The following is a 12469-nucleotide window of genomic DNA, read 5'->3' on the forward strand; positions in this document are numbered from 1 at the left end:
CACCTTCTGGTGCTCACAGGGTAGGAGGGAACAGGATCCAGGCCCAATTAACAACAGGATTTTAGGGGAAATAATTGGCATTTCAGTGGCTTTTGGAGCAGGAGGGAAGGCAGTGGTGGTTAAAGGCTGGAGAGGGAGGAGGGAAAGGACAGGGGAGAATTCTCCTGCAAAATGAAGGTGTTCAACTCCTGGGCTGCCTTTGTCACTTTGAGTTTCTCACTCTCAAGGTTTCCTGGACAATCCAAAGCATCCCAAAACCCCCTGGAAATGTGGGAAAACAACATCCAGCACTGACAGAGCCAATGGGGTTTATTAATTAAATGCAGTTTAATTGTCTCTGAGGGTGACATTCCCCATGCTGGGGTTTGGCTTCCCCCCATTCCTGCCCTGGCATCCACTGGGGGCTGTGGCACCAGGACCCTCCTGAGCCCCCCCAGGCCAGGATGAGCCTCTGGAACCCCAGCTCCAGCTCAGCTCCTGCTCTTCCAAAGGCTCCAGTCCCCACCATGGGATCCACTGCAGCTCCAGCATCCTCAGGAAACACCCAAACCCCCGAAAAACAGCAAAAAAAAAAAAAAAAAGGAGCAGAGGGGTAAAAATAAAAACCAGAAATATCCACTGGAAAGGAGGCAAGGTCTTGGTCCTTGCCAGAGAAAAGCACTGAGCTCCTGCTTGACCCAGGAGCTCTCCACCATCCATCCATGGCCAGGATCCACCGGGATAATTCCCAAATTCCCAAAGCCCAGCAGAAACTGCTCCTGAGTCCTGTCAGTTCCACGGGGAGGAGCGCAGCTCCTGCAGGGATGTGCAGCCCAGCACTGGCTGTCCTGTCCTGGGGAGCTGCTCTGGCTGTCCATCTGTCCATCCTGTCCTGGGGAGCTGCTCTGGCTGTCCTTCTGTCCTTCTGTCCATCCCATCCTCAGGAGCTGCTCTGGCTGTCCTTCTGTCCATCCTGTCCTGGGGAGCTGCTCTGGCTGTCCTTCTGTCCCAGCTGCAGTGTCCATCCCATCCTCAGGAGCTGCTCCTGGCTGTCCATCTGTCCTTCTGTCCATCCTGTCCTCAGGAGCTGCTCCTGGCTGTCCATCTGTCCATCCTGTCCTGGGGAGCTGCTCTGGCTGTCCTTCTGTCCATCCTGTTCTGGGAGCTGCTCCTGGCTGTCCTTCTGTCCTTCTGTCCCAGCTGCAGTGTCCATCCCATCCTCAGGAGCTGCTCCTGGCTGTCCTTCTGTCCATCCCGTCCTCAGGAGCTGCTCCTGGCTGTCCATCTGTCCCTCTGTCCCTGACCCCGAGCCTGCAGCAGGGCCCCTGTGAAGGAAAAGCAGCGTTAATGGAAGGGCCAGGTGAGGGTGGGTCAGGGGCTGCTCCTCGCCCAGCACCAACTCCAGGGTTTGCAGGGATGTGGGAAGGAGCAGCGGCCCCAAACCCTTCTCCTTTCCCCCAACCTGTTCTGTGCACTCCCAGGAGCTGAGGGCTGCAAATCCTCCTGCCTGCCCCCTGGGCACCCCTGAGCTCTGCAGGGCCCTGAGCCCACACCCCCAGGGCTGGGGATTGCTGCACAGAGGGATGTGGGATGACCAGGCAGGTGAAACACTGCTGGGAACACCCCTGAGCTCTGCAGGGCCCTGAGCCCACACCCCCAGGGCTGGGGATTGCTGCACAGAGGGATGTGGGATGACCAGGCAGGTGAAACACTGCTGGGAACACCCCTGAGCTCTGCAGGGCCCTGAGCCCACACCCCCAGGGCTGGGGATTGCTGCACAGAGGGATGTGGGATGACCAGGCAGGTGAAACACTGCTGGGGACACCCCTGAGCTCTGCAGGGCCCTGAGCCCACACCCCCAGGGCTGGGGACCTCTGCCCAGCGGGATGTGGGACAGGCAGGGACACCCCAGAGGCACCCAGTGCCCCCTAAGAACATCCAGGGGTGCCTTGTGAGCGTCACTGGGGTTTGCAGGGCACCAACCCCCATTTCCCAGGCTCAGGGGCCTGTCTGTCTGTCTGTGCACAGCGGGATGTGGGACAGACAGGGACACTGGGGACACCCCAGAGGCACCCAGTGCCTGAGGAGAACATCCAGAGGGTCCAAACTCTGGGCTGGCAGCTCACACACCCTCAGGGGGTGCAGGGGGGTGCAGAGTTTGTGCCCCCAGCCCAGGGATGCGGGGTTTGTGCAGGGTGGGTGCAGGATGGGTGCAGGGTGGGTGCAGGTTTGTGCCCCCAGCCCAGCCCGGGGATGCAGGATGGATGCAGGGTGGGTGCAGGGTTTGTGCCCCCAGCCCAGGGATGCAGGGTTTGTGCAGGGTGGGTGCACAGTGGGTGCAAGGTGGGTGCAGGGTTTGTGCAGGGTGGGTGCAGGATGGGTGCAGGGTTTGTGCCCCCAGCCCAGCCCAGCCCAGTCCAGGGGTGCAGGATGGATGCAGGGTGGGTGTAGGGGTGGGTGCAGGTTTGTGCCCCCAGCCCAGGGTGGGTACAAGGTGGGTGCAGGGTTTGTGCAGGGTGGGTGCAGGATGGGTGCAGGTTTGTGCCCCCAGCCCAGCCCAGCCCAGCCCAGCCCAGCCCAGCCCAGCCCAGGGAGTGCCCGGTGTTTGAAGGCGCCGCGGCCGGGAGCGATCAGAGGGCACGGGGCGATAGCGCAGCCCCGGGGCTGCTCTGATCTTCTGATCTCTTATCTCCAGAGCGGGGAACACCCGCACTTCAAAGCGCTTCCTGCCCAGCCCAGCCCGGAGGGGCAGCCCGGGATGCGGCCGGAGCTCGGGGAGAGCCGGCACTGCGGGGAGAGAGGCACGGGAGAGATGTCCCTGCCTGTCCTGGGGACACCACAGCGCTGGACACAGCAGCACTGATGTTCCCTGCTCATCCTGGGGACACCACAGCGCTGGACACACTGGGAACGATGTCCCCTGCTCATCCTGGGGGACACCACAGCGCTGGACACACTGGGAGCAATGTCCCCTGCTCATCCTGGGGACACCACAGCGCTGGACACAGCAGCAATTATGTCCCCTGCCCATCCTGGGGACACCACAGCGCTGGACACACTGGGAGCAATGTCCCCTGCCTGTCCTGGGGACACCACAGCGCTGGACACACTGGGAGCAATGTCCCCTGCCTGTCCCCTTCTGTCCTGGGCACATCACAGCACTGGACACAGCAGCACTGATGTCCCCTGCCTGTCCCCTGCCTGTCCCCTGCCCATCCTGGGGACACCAGCACACCCTGCATGTGTGGATCCAGTTCAGTGCCCAGTTTAACCCACAGGACAGTTTAACCCTTTGCTCTCCCCCAAGGAAAACCCACCCAGCGCCCCCTGCCCTACAAATCCCCGCTCCTCCCCCCAAACCCGGCAGATTCCAGGTGCAATTTTCTCCATTTCCCTGCCCCATTCCCCGGGAGGGCCCATCTGCTTCCCTGAGCCCCAGGCCACACACTGAGAGCCACCAGCAGCTCCTGGCCACCAGCCCCGGGGTTTTGTCCTCTCCAGGAGCCCCCACAACATCCCAGGAGAGCAGGGATGGAACAAGAGCTCAGCAGCATCCCACAGGGGGAGAGGATCCACCCCGAGCCAGCACAGCAGGTGCTGGGTCTGCAGCAGATGGGATTTGCCTCCTGCCCATTTTGGGATGGGATTTTGGGATGGGATTTGCCTCCTGCCCATTCTGGGATGGGATTTGCCTCCTGCCCTCCCCTGTTCTCCAGGAGCAGAGCAAAGAGCAGGAATAAAATGAGAATTTTGGCTGTGGAGGGTGGGAGCATCCACAGACAGAGAGAGCACAAACTGTGTGGGCAGCAAAGGCAAACAGGAAAGGGATCCAAGAGGCAGGAACAGGATTCTGGCAGCTCCTGCTGCTCCCTCAGACCCCTGGCCCTGCTCAGACATGTCCCAATTCCGCTTTTACTGCTGCAATTCTTCCATCCAAAGAGCTGGATTGACAAAAATGCAGCTGGAGAGCCACAGCCCCACTGCAGGAGCCTCAGCACACCGTGCCCTGGCCCTGCACCCACACCCAGGCTGGGCCCAGCCTGGCCCCAAAAAACTGGAAAATGGAAGTCCTGGCATTTCTGTGTGCATCCCTTTCTCCGTTTCCATCTTTCTCTCCCTGTTTCCATCCCTTTCTCCCTGTTTCCATCCCTCTCATCCTGTGTTCCTCTCTCCCTCCCTATTTCCATCCCTCTCTCCCTATTTCCATCCCTTTCTCCCTATTTCTTTCTCTCCCTGTGTCCATCTCTCTTCTCCTTGTGTCCACCCCTCTCACTCTCTGTCCACCCCCTCTCCCTATTTCTACCCCTCTCACCCTGTTTCCATCTCTCTATTTCCATCTTTCTCTCCCTGTATCCATCTCTCTTCTTGTGTCCATCCCTCTCTCCCTATTTCCACCCCCGTTTCCATCTCTCTCCCTATTTCCATCTTTCTCTCCCTGTGTCCATCTCTCTTCTCCTTGTCTCCATCCCTCTCTTCCTATTTCCATCCCTTTCTTCTTATTTCCACCCCTCTCTCCCTGTTTCCACCCCTCCCTCAGTGTCCCACATGTCCCATCTCACAAGGGGACCCTCCCAGCTCCTTCCTCCCTGGGCTGGGAATTTGGGATCCTTGGGAAGAAATCCTCTCCACGCTGCCCTCTCCAGCAGTGCAGGATGTGGAGTCATGGAATGGTCTGGGGGGGGGAAAGGGACCTTAAAATTCACCCAGTGCCACCTCCTGCCACGTCCCACTGTCCCAGGCTGCTCCAAGCTCCCTTGAACACCCCCAGGGATGGATGGAGCAGCTTCTCCGTGGGTCCCGGGGCTGGAGCAGTGCAGGAGGATCTAAAGCAGCCCAGAAGGAGCAGGCAGGCTCAGGGAGCCGCTCACCACAGCCCCAGCAGCCCCATTCCCGTTCCCAGAGCCCGTGCCGAGGGATCATCCCCGAGGGCAGCCCTGCAGGGCTCTGGCTCCAGCTCGGGGCGGGAGCAGAGCTTTGTTCCCTGCTGGGAAGGTGTTAATGAGCAGCCCTGACCCAGACAGCGCCGTGAGTCACCCGGAGCCGCCGCTGACTCACGGACACCTGAGCGAGGGGGGGATGCTCAGTGCTGGGGGTCAGGCGGGATGAGACCGCCCAAACTCTGCTCCTTTAACCCCAGAACGTCCCAGGGTGCTGGAGAGCTGCCCTGAGATGTCGCCACAAAAACCTCAGAGGTGCAGGAGGACCTGCAGGAAGGAGGGGGATGGCGCAGGGGAGACCCAGGGATGCCCTGGCTGTGCCACATTCACATTCTCTGAAAAATCCCCCTGCCAGGATTAACTCCTGGGAAGCTGAGAAGCCTCGGTGAAAAAGGAAAACAAGAATTATCTGATTGCTTCTCCTGTGTTTTCCTGCTTTGGAATGTAGTTGGAGATTGTTTATCCAACAGGTGATTGTTTCATTGGTTCCATGTGAATTGTTTTGACTTAATGGCCAATCATGGTCAGGCTGTGTCAGGACTCTGGGGAGAGTCACAAGTTTTCATTATTATATTTTTAGCCTTCTGTCTGTATCCTTTCTCTATTCTTTAGTACAGTTTAGTATAGCATTCTTTAATATAATACAGTATCATAAAATAATAAATAATTATTTATTATTTTATATAATATATAAATACATAATATGTATTATATTGTAATATATAAGTATATAATATCTATTATTATTATTATATAAAATATTTAAAATTTAAATATATAAAATATTTAAATATTCTAAATATTTTATTATTATTATAAAATTTATTATTTTACAATACTATACTATATTATAATGAATTATGTATTACTTTACATAATATAAAATATATAACATATTATAATATATTATATATATATTATAATACAATACAATACATGTAATATAGTATCATAAAATAATAATTATTTATTATTTTATATAATATATAAATATGTAATATGTATTATAATATATAAATACATAATATATAGTATATTATATATACTATATATTAATATATACTATAATATATACTATATTATAATATAGTATAGTATCATAAAATAATAAATTATTACTTTAAATAATATAAAATAGATAACATATTATATATTATATATATTATAATACAATACAATATATGTAATATAGTCTCATAAAATAAGAAATTATTATTTATTATTTATTATGTCTTTCTAAGAACATGGAGTCAGATTCATCATTTCCTTCCTGCCACGGGGGGGACCCCGAAAACACCACACAGAAAATACCCCAGGGGTGAGTCCTGGCTCATTCCCAGAGGGATGCACCCAGAGCATGGCCTCCACTGCTCCCAGCTCCACCTGCAGCTCCCTCCTCAAATTCCAGCCCCGACCCAGCCCCCAAACCTGAGCACAGGTGGAAGCCTAAAAATGGAACCTCTCACCTTCCCCCCAGGCCCAGCCCTGGGCACTTTCTGGCTGACACACTCCAACCTGTTCTGCCTCCTGCTCTTTCCAGCAATGTCCCCTCCCTCCCCTCAGGAGGGGCCACCCTGGCTCTGCAGAGCCCCAGAGCTGTCACAGGGCCAGGAATGAAGAAAGTCCCATTCCCCTTCATTTTTGAGAAGGGTGACAAGCACAGGTGACATCAGCCCGGGCCAGCCCACGCTGCCCCAGGTTTCAGGAAGGTTCTGGCGCCTGCTGACTGTTCTGGGTCATTTATTCCAGTGTCCCCACAGTGACAAACCCCTGGCAGGCTGAGGGATGGGCCTGACCCTGCAGGGACATTCCCTGAGCAGCAGCTCTGCTGATGATTTCCAGCATTTCTGCTTTTCCTGCCTCTGGGCAGGCAGGAGCTGAGCAGCTCCCCAAGGTTTCTGCCAGCAGCTCCTGGTGATGCCTGGATCCTCCAAAGGAGCTGGAGGGCTCTGCCCCCTGCTCACCAACAGGAGATCTCCAACAGGGGAGGGGATGCCTCAGGTTTGAGCTTTTCTATTTTTCAGGTTCTGTGCTGCTTTAGTGTGTAGCTCTGGGTTCACATTATGGGATGCTGAGCTCTGTGCACAGAGCAGGGACACAAAACAATTCCTGCTCCAGCTGGGCACCAAGGACAAATCAAGATGCAAATGGAGCAGAACTGATCCCAGGGAGAGACCCCGTGCCCGGCCGTGCATTTTGGGACCATTTTGGTTCATCTTGGGTGCAGCCCTGGCTGGGCTCTGGTGCTGCCCAAGGTGGATCCATGGAGGAGATGCTTTGAATAAATCCCTGCTTTATTCTGGAGCTCTGCCCAGCCTCTGCCCAGCTCAGCCTTCCCAAGGCACCCCAGGGATGCTCTGAGGTACCTCCTGCACCCACAGAGGTGAGCAGGGACTGGATCCCCAGGATAAAAGGGATTACAGGGGGTCCCCTCCTCATTCCCACACCTCCCATTCCAGTGCACCATGAGCTCCTCCCAGGGTGGGCAGAGCTGCAAAGCCCCCGTGTCTGTCCCCAGGGAGGGGATGGGTTTGGCTGTGCCTCCCACCCCAGGGACCAGCCCTGCTCCCCACGGCTGGGGGTGCCCCAAATCCATACACCTGGGGCCAGGTGCTCTCTGGAAAGCTTTGGATCAGGGAGTGACACCAAACAAGGGTGCAAAAGCCACACTGGAGTCCTGGCCTGTCCCCACCCCCTGTCCCTGGAGCTGGGAGGGAGGGAGGGAGGGAGGGAGGGAAGGAGGAAAACCCATCCGGAGATTTCGCAGCTCTGAGCTGATTTCCAGCCCAGGGATTACCCATTTAAGCAGTGTTTTTTCCTGTGCTGACCCTAAGCTGATTAATTCTCTGTGCCCCCCCCCCATTCTCTCCCTTCCTCCTTTCCATAGAAAATGAAGGAATGAAATCCCTGGAAGGAGCTGAGGCAGAGCTGGATGCAGTGAGAGCAGGGGATCCTCCCTCCCTGCAGAGCTCCCAACCACCACAATCTTTATCTCCTTATCCCAAAGGATCTGATATCCCTGAGGGAAGGGAGAAATCTCCCTGCCCACCATCCCAGGAGGTCATGGTGGGGCCCAGCAGCACCAGCACTGCCCTCCCAGTGCCGTGGGAATTACTGGTCCTGGAGGTGCTGCTGGGAAATAAATAAAATAGACTTAAATAACACGTCACCAATTAATCAAGTAATTAATTAATAATTCACCAATTAATTAATTAACAATTTGCCAATTAATTAATTAATGAGCTGCTGAAGCCATTCCCTGCTCCTACTGCTCCCTCAGCACTTTGTTCTCCCCTTTGTTTTTGTTCTGGGCAGGACAAAAAATAAATTGAAATAAATAAAATAAATTTGAAGTAAATTGCGCTGGCACAAACCAGGAGCAGGATGGTTACCCCAGATCCAAGGAACAACACCCCCCTCTCCCAAACTGCTCAGGGAGCCAGGGAATTCTGCATTCCAGGACAACAACAGCCCCAAAGCCAAGCTGCTTTTTCCAGCTGGAGCCTCGGGAGCCCCAGATCCAGGCAGGAAGCTGGAGAGGACAGAGGGACGTTTGTGGTGTTGGAACATCTGCTCTGCAACACCCAGGAGCCCCTTCTGGCAAAAAGCCTCGGGGCTGGAGCACAGGGGGTCTGAGAGATGCTGCAGCTGCTGGAAGAGCCTGGCTGAGCTCCTGGCATGCCACAAATCCCAGGAATCCCAGGAAATCAGCCCAGGGACAGCCAGGTGGATCTCCCCGCCTGGCACACCCAGAGGGGTGGCAGGGGACAGCCCCAGGTCCTGTTTGCTGGGAAGAGCGGGGAGAGCCCCGTTCCTGCCTGGGAATCCCCCCAGCTCTGGGCTCTGCGCCTGGGGGCAGCAGGAAAACAGGGATCACACCCGGCCCTGAGGCCAGGGAGCCTCACCACGGCAAAAGCAGCTCCCAGCCCTGCTGGAGCCCCTCCTGTGCCACCCTCCAGGCAGGGGAAGGGCAGGAAAAGGCCCAGCCACAAGGCAGGGATCACCCAGAGCTGTCACTGTCCCCTGTCCCTCAGGCTGAGGGAGTTCAGCCCCGCTCCAGGGACGGAGATGCGGATCCAGGCCCTTTCCCTCCCCACCTCAGGGAACTCGCACGGATTTCAGCATTTCCTGCCAAGGAATTGTGCAGATGTTGGATTCCTGGCAGAGACCTCGTGTGTGCTCCCTGAGGAGCTCAGGAAAAGTCTTGGGAGTGCGGGGACAATTCCCTGTGCCCACAGTGACAATTCCCTGTCCCCACTGTGACCCATGAGGGGACAATTCCCTGTGCCCACAGTGATCCCTGCAGGGACAATTCCCTGTGCCCACAGTGACACATGAGGGGACAATTCCCTGTGCCCACAGTGACCCATGAGGGGACAATTCCCTGTGCTCACAGTGACCCATGAGGGGACAATTCCCTGTGCCCACAGTGACAATTCCCTGTGCCCACAGTGACCCATGAGGGGACAATTCCCTGTGCCCACAGTGATCCATGGGGACAATTCCCTGTGCCCACTGTGATCCATGAGGGGACAATTCCCTATGCCCACAGTGACCCATGGGGACAATTCCCTGTGCCCACAGTGATCCCAGCAGGGACAATTCCCTGTGCCCACAGTGATCCATGAGGGGACAATTCCCTGTGCCCACAGTGACAATTCCCTGTGCCCACAGTGACCCATGAGGGGACAATTCCCTGTGCCCACAGTGATCCATGGGGACAATTCCCTGTGCCCACAGTGACCCATGGGGACAATTCCCTGTGCCCACAGTGATCCATGGGGACAATTCCCTGTGCCCACTGTGATCCATGAGGGGACAATTCCCTGTGCCCACAGTGATCCGTGGGGACAATTCCCTGTGCCCACAGTGATCCCAGCAGGGACAATTCCCTGTGCCCACAGTGATCCATGGGGACACTGGGGGGACACTGAGAGGACCCTGAGGGGACACTTTTGCTGCTGGGCCTTCCCCCCTGAGCCCGGCCTACCTGGGGGGAATTTCTGTGCCTACAAGAGGTTAAATCCCTGCCCTGGGTTTGCTTTCTTGGCTGCCTGGGTGCATGAGGAGCTGTCAGCACCTCAGCTTTGGATTTATTTGGGCATTAAAAAGGGCCCAGGGCGGGCGGATGCAAACGCTCCCTGGAAAATGTGCCTGCAGCACAACCCCAGCCCCTGCACACAGCTCAGCCTTTAATAAGTGCATTTAATTAAAGTCATATAACTTTTTTTTATTATTATTATTATTATTAAAACGGAGGGAAAGGAGGGGAGGGATAATAAAATAAATAAAGAAGTGGGGCCTGCTGAGCTGCGAGCAAAAGCTGGGATACAAAGAGAGGGTTTAGAGTGGGGGTTTAATGGAAAAGTCATCAACAATGTGTTGTGTTGCTCCTTATTTCCCAGCCTTGCTTGGGCTTGGGGAGAGAATTTGAAGGGGTTTCTGAATTTCCAGGCTGCCTTTTCCTCCCTTTCCCCATCCTCTTCCCCGCTGCTGAAATTTTGCAGAATTATCCATTTTTCCAAACCCAGTTGCCAAAGGCTGTTGCTGTTGGACGGAGCTGCCGTTGCTCTCTGTGCTTGTTTAACCTTTCCTTTCTTTTCCTTGGATCTGGGGGGGATCCTGGAGCCCCCAGGTTTGTTGTGCGCCCCTCGAGGGCTGCACTGCAGGGAGGAGGGGGAACGGGACGAGCTTTGGGAAGGGGCTGTGGGGTGGGTGAGGTTTTGGGATCCTTTATCCACATGCTGATCCCTGCTGGGCCTGGGGGCAGCAGGATCAGCCCTGGGATGGTGGCCACGAGGTCATGGTGGCCACCTTGAGGTGCTGCTCATCCCTGGGGCCCCGCCTTGCCCTTGAGCAAGTGCTTAAGCCAGGTTTAATTCTCCAGGCAGGACAGGCTGGGGCTGTTTCATCCCTGCGAGTGTCCAAGGCCAGGCGGGACAGGGCTTGGAGCACCCTGGGACGGTGGAAGGTGTCCCTGGCCAGGGCAGGGGTGGAATGGGATGGGCTTGTCCTGCTCTGAGAGAGAGCACCAGGATAGCACAGCAGGAGCTGTCAGTCCCAGATTGCTCCTGGAACCTGGCAGAGCCCTCCTGCCCTGGCTGCTGAGCACTCAGAGGGGGTTAGTGGTGTTAGACAGGCCCCCTGTCCCACATCCCTGCCCTGCTCCCAATCCCATCCCAATCCCATCCATCTCCTTGTCAGGATCACCCTGCTGCTCCTGCTTTTCCTACTCTTCCTCCTGGAGAGGAGGTTTCCCTCAGGAGCTGGGAATCCCCTGCTCACCCATCTGACCCACGTGTGCTGCTCCTCCCCACGGAATGCTGGGCTGGGCATTCCCAATTCATTCATCGCCCCGAGGGGACTCTGGGGGACAAAACATTCCTGGGCTGCTGGGGGGGCTCTGCTGCCTTTTCTGGCCCTGTGGGGTGTGGGGTGTGGGAGATGGGATCTGTGGGATCTGTGGGAGATGGGGTCTGTGGGATCTGTGAGGTGTGGGAGATGGGGTCTGTGGGGTGTGGGAGATGGGATCTGTGGGAGATGGGGTCTGTGGGATCTGTGGGATCTGTGGGGTCTGGGAGATGGGATCTGTGGGATGTGGGAGATGGGATCTGTGGGATGTGGGAGACGGGATCTGTGGGATCTGTGGGATGTGGGAGACGGGATCTGTGGGATCTATGGGATCTGTGGGAGGGCTCTGCAGGTACAGACACGCAGCTGGGGCGAGGGAGGCTGCAGATGTTCCCGGAATTCCCAGGCGGGATCCCAATAGGATGTGTCTGTGTGTCTGTGTGTCTGTCAGGGGCTTGCCAAGGGCCTGACACCAGGACAGGATCGTTCTGTGCCTCCCTGAGGGCTCTGGGAATCCCGGGCTGGGAGAGCACGGCTGGAATGGCTGCGGGATAGGCCCGGGGCAGATCCCAGCTCAGCATCCCTGGGGCTCATCCCAAACCTCTCCAAACCCCACTGCTCCTATCCCTGCACAGCTTCTCCCACGGTTTCCAGGCTGTTTTCCCAGGGTTGCAGCAGATCCCAGCTCAGCATCCCCCAGGGCTCATCCCAAACCTCCCTGCTCCTATCCCTGCACAGCTTCTCCCGTGCTTTCCAGGCTGTTTTCCCAGGAAAATCAGCTGTGCTCATGCAAACAGGTCAGCCTTGTCCCAGAGCCCTTCTCCTCTTATCCTTCCCATGGCTCCCAAATCCTTGTGGCTGCCCTGCTGTGGTGTCCACGCCTGTGCCCCTTTCCAAGGGTTTTTTTCCTTGGATTATCCACAGTGCTGAGGCGTGGGATGGGTTTCATCCCTGCAGGTGATGCTCTGGCTCATCCCTGCTCGTGTGGGGCAGGACCAAATTCACTGGAAAGCAAAGTGCAGGAATTGGGAATGCCAGGGATGGGAGGATTTGTTCTGCCTCACCCCGGGGTATTGTTCCCGTGCTACCATTCTTTGCATGGATCACTGTGGGCACAGGGAATTGTCTCCATGGGTCACTGTGGGCACAGGGAGGGAAGGACAGCCCTGGAATGGAATCCCAAGAGCAGCTGTGGCTGTCCC

At 55.8% G+C, this 12469-nt stretch overlaps 1 long non-coding RNA gene across 1 annotated transcript in view; it reads right to left on the minus strand.

The window, feature by feature from the left end:
* Positions 1-291: 291 nt before the first annotated feature.
* LOC129046891 (uncharacterized) overlaps positions 292-12469 on the minus strand; it is a 40585-nt gene continuing 28407 nt past the window's right edge. The window contains exon 3 of the long non-coding RNA XR_008508734.1: positions 292-1304. This is a non-coding gene — a long non-coding RNA (uncharacterized LOC129046891). The remainder of the gene's footprint in view (positions 1305-12469) is intronic.

The sequence above is a fragment of the Molothrus ater genome, chromosome 19 (assembly GCF_012460135.2).
Source record: "Molothrus ater isolate BHLD 08-10-18 breed brown headed cowbird chromosome 19, BPBGC_Mater_1.1, whole genome shotgun sequence".
In the NCBI taxonomy this organism is placed as follows: Eukaryota; Metazoa; Chordata; class Aves; order Passeriformes; family Icteridae; genus Molothrus; species Molothrus ater.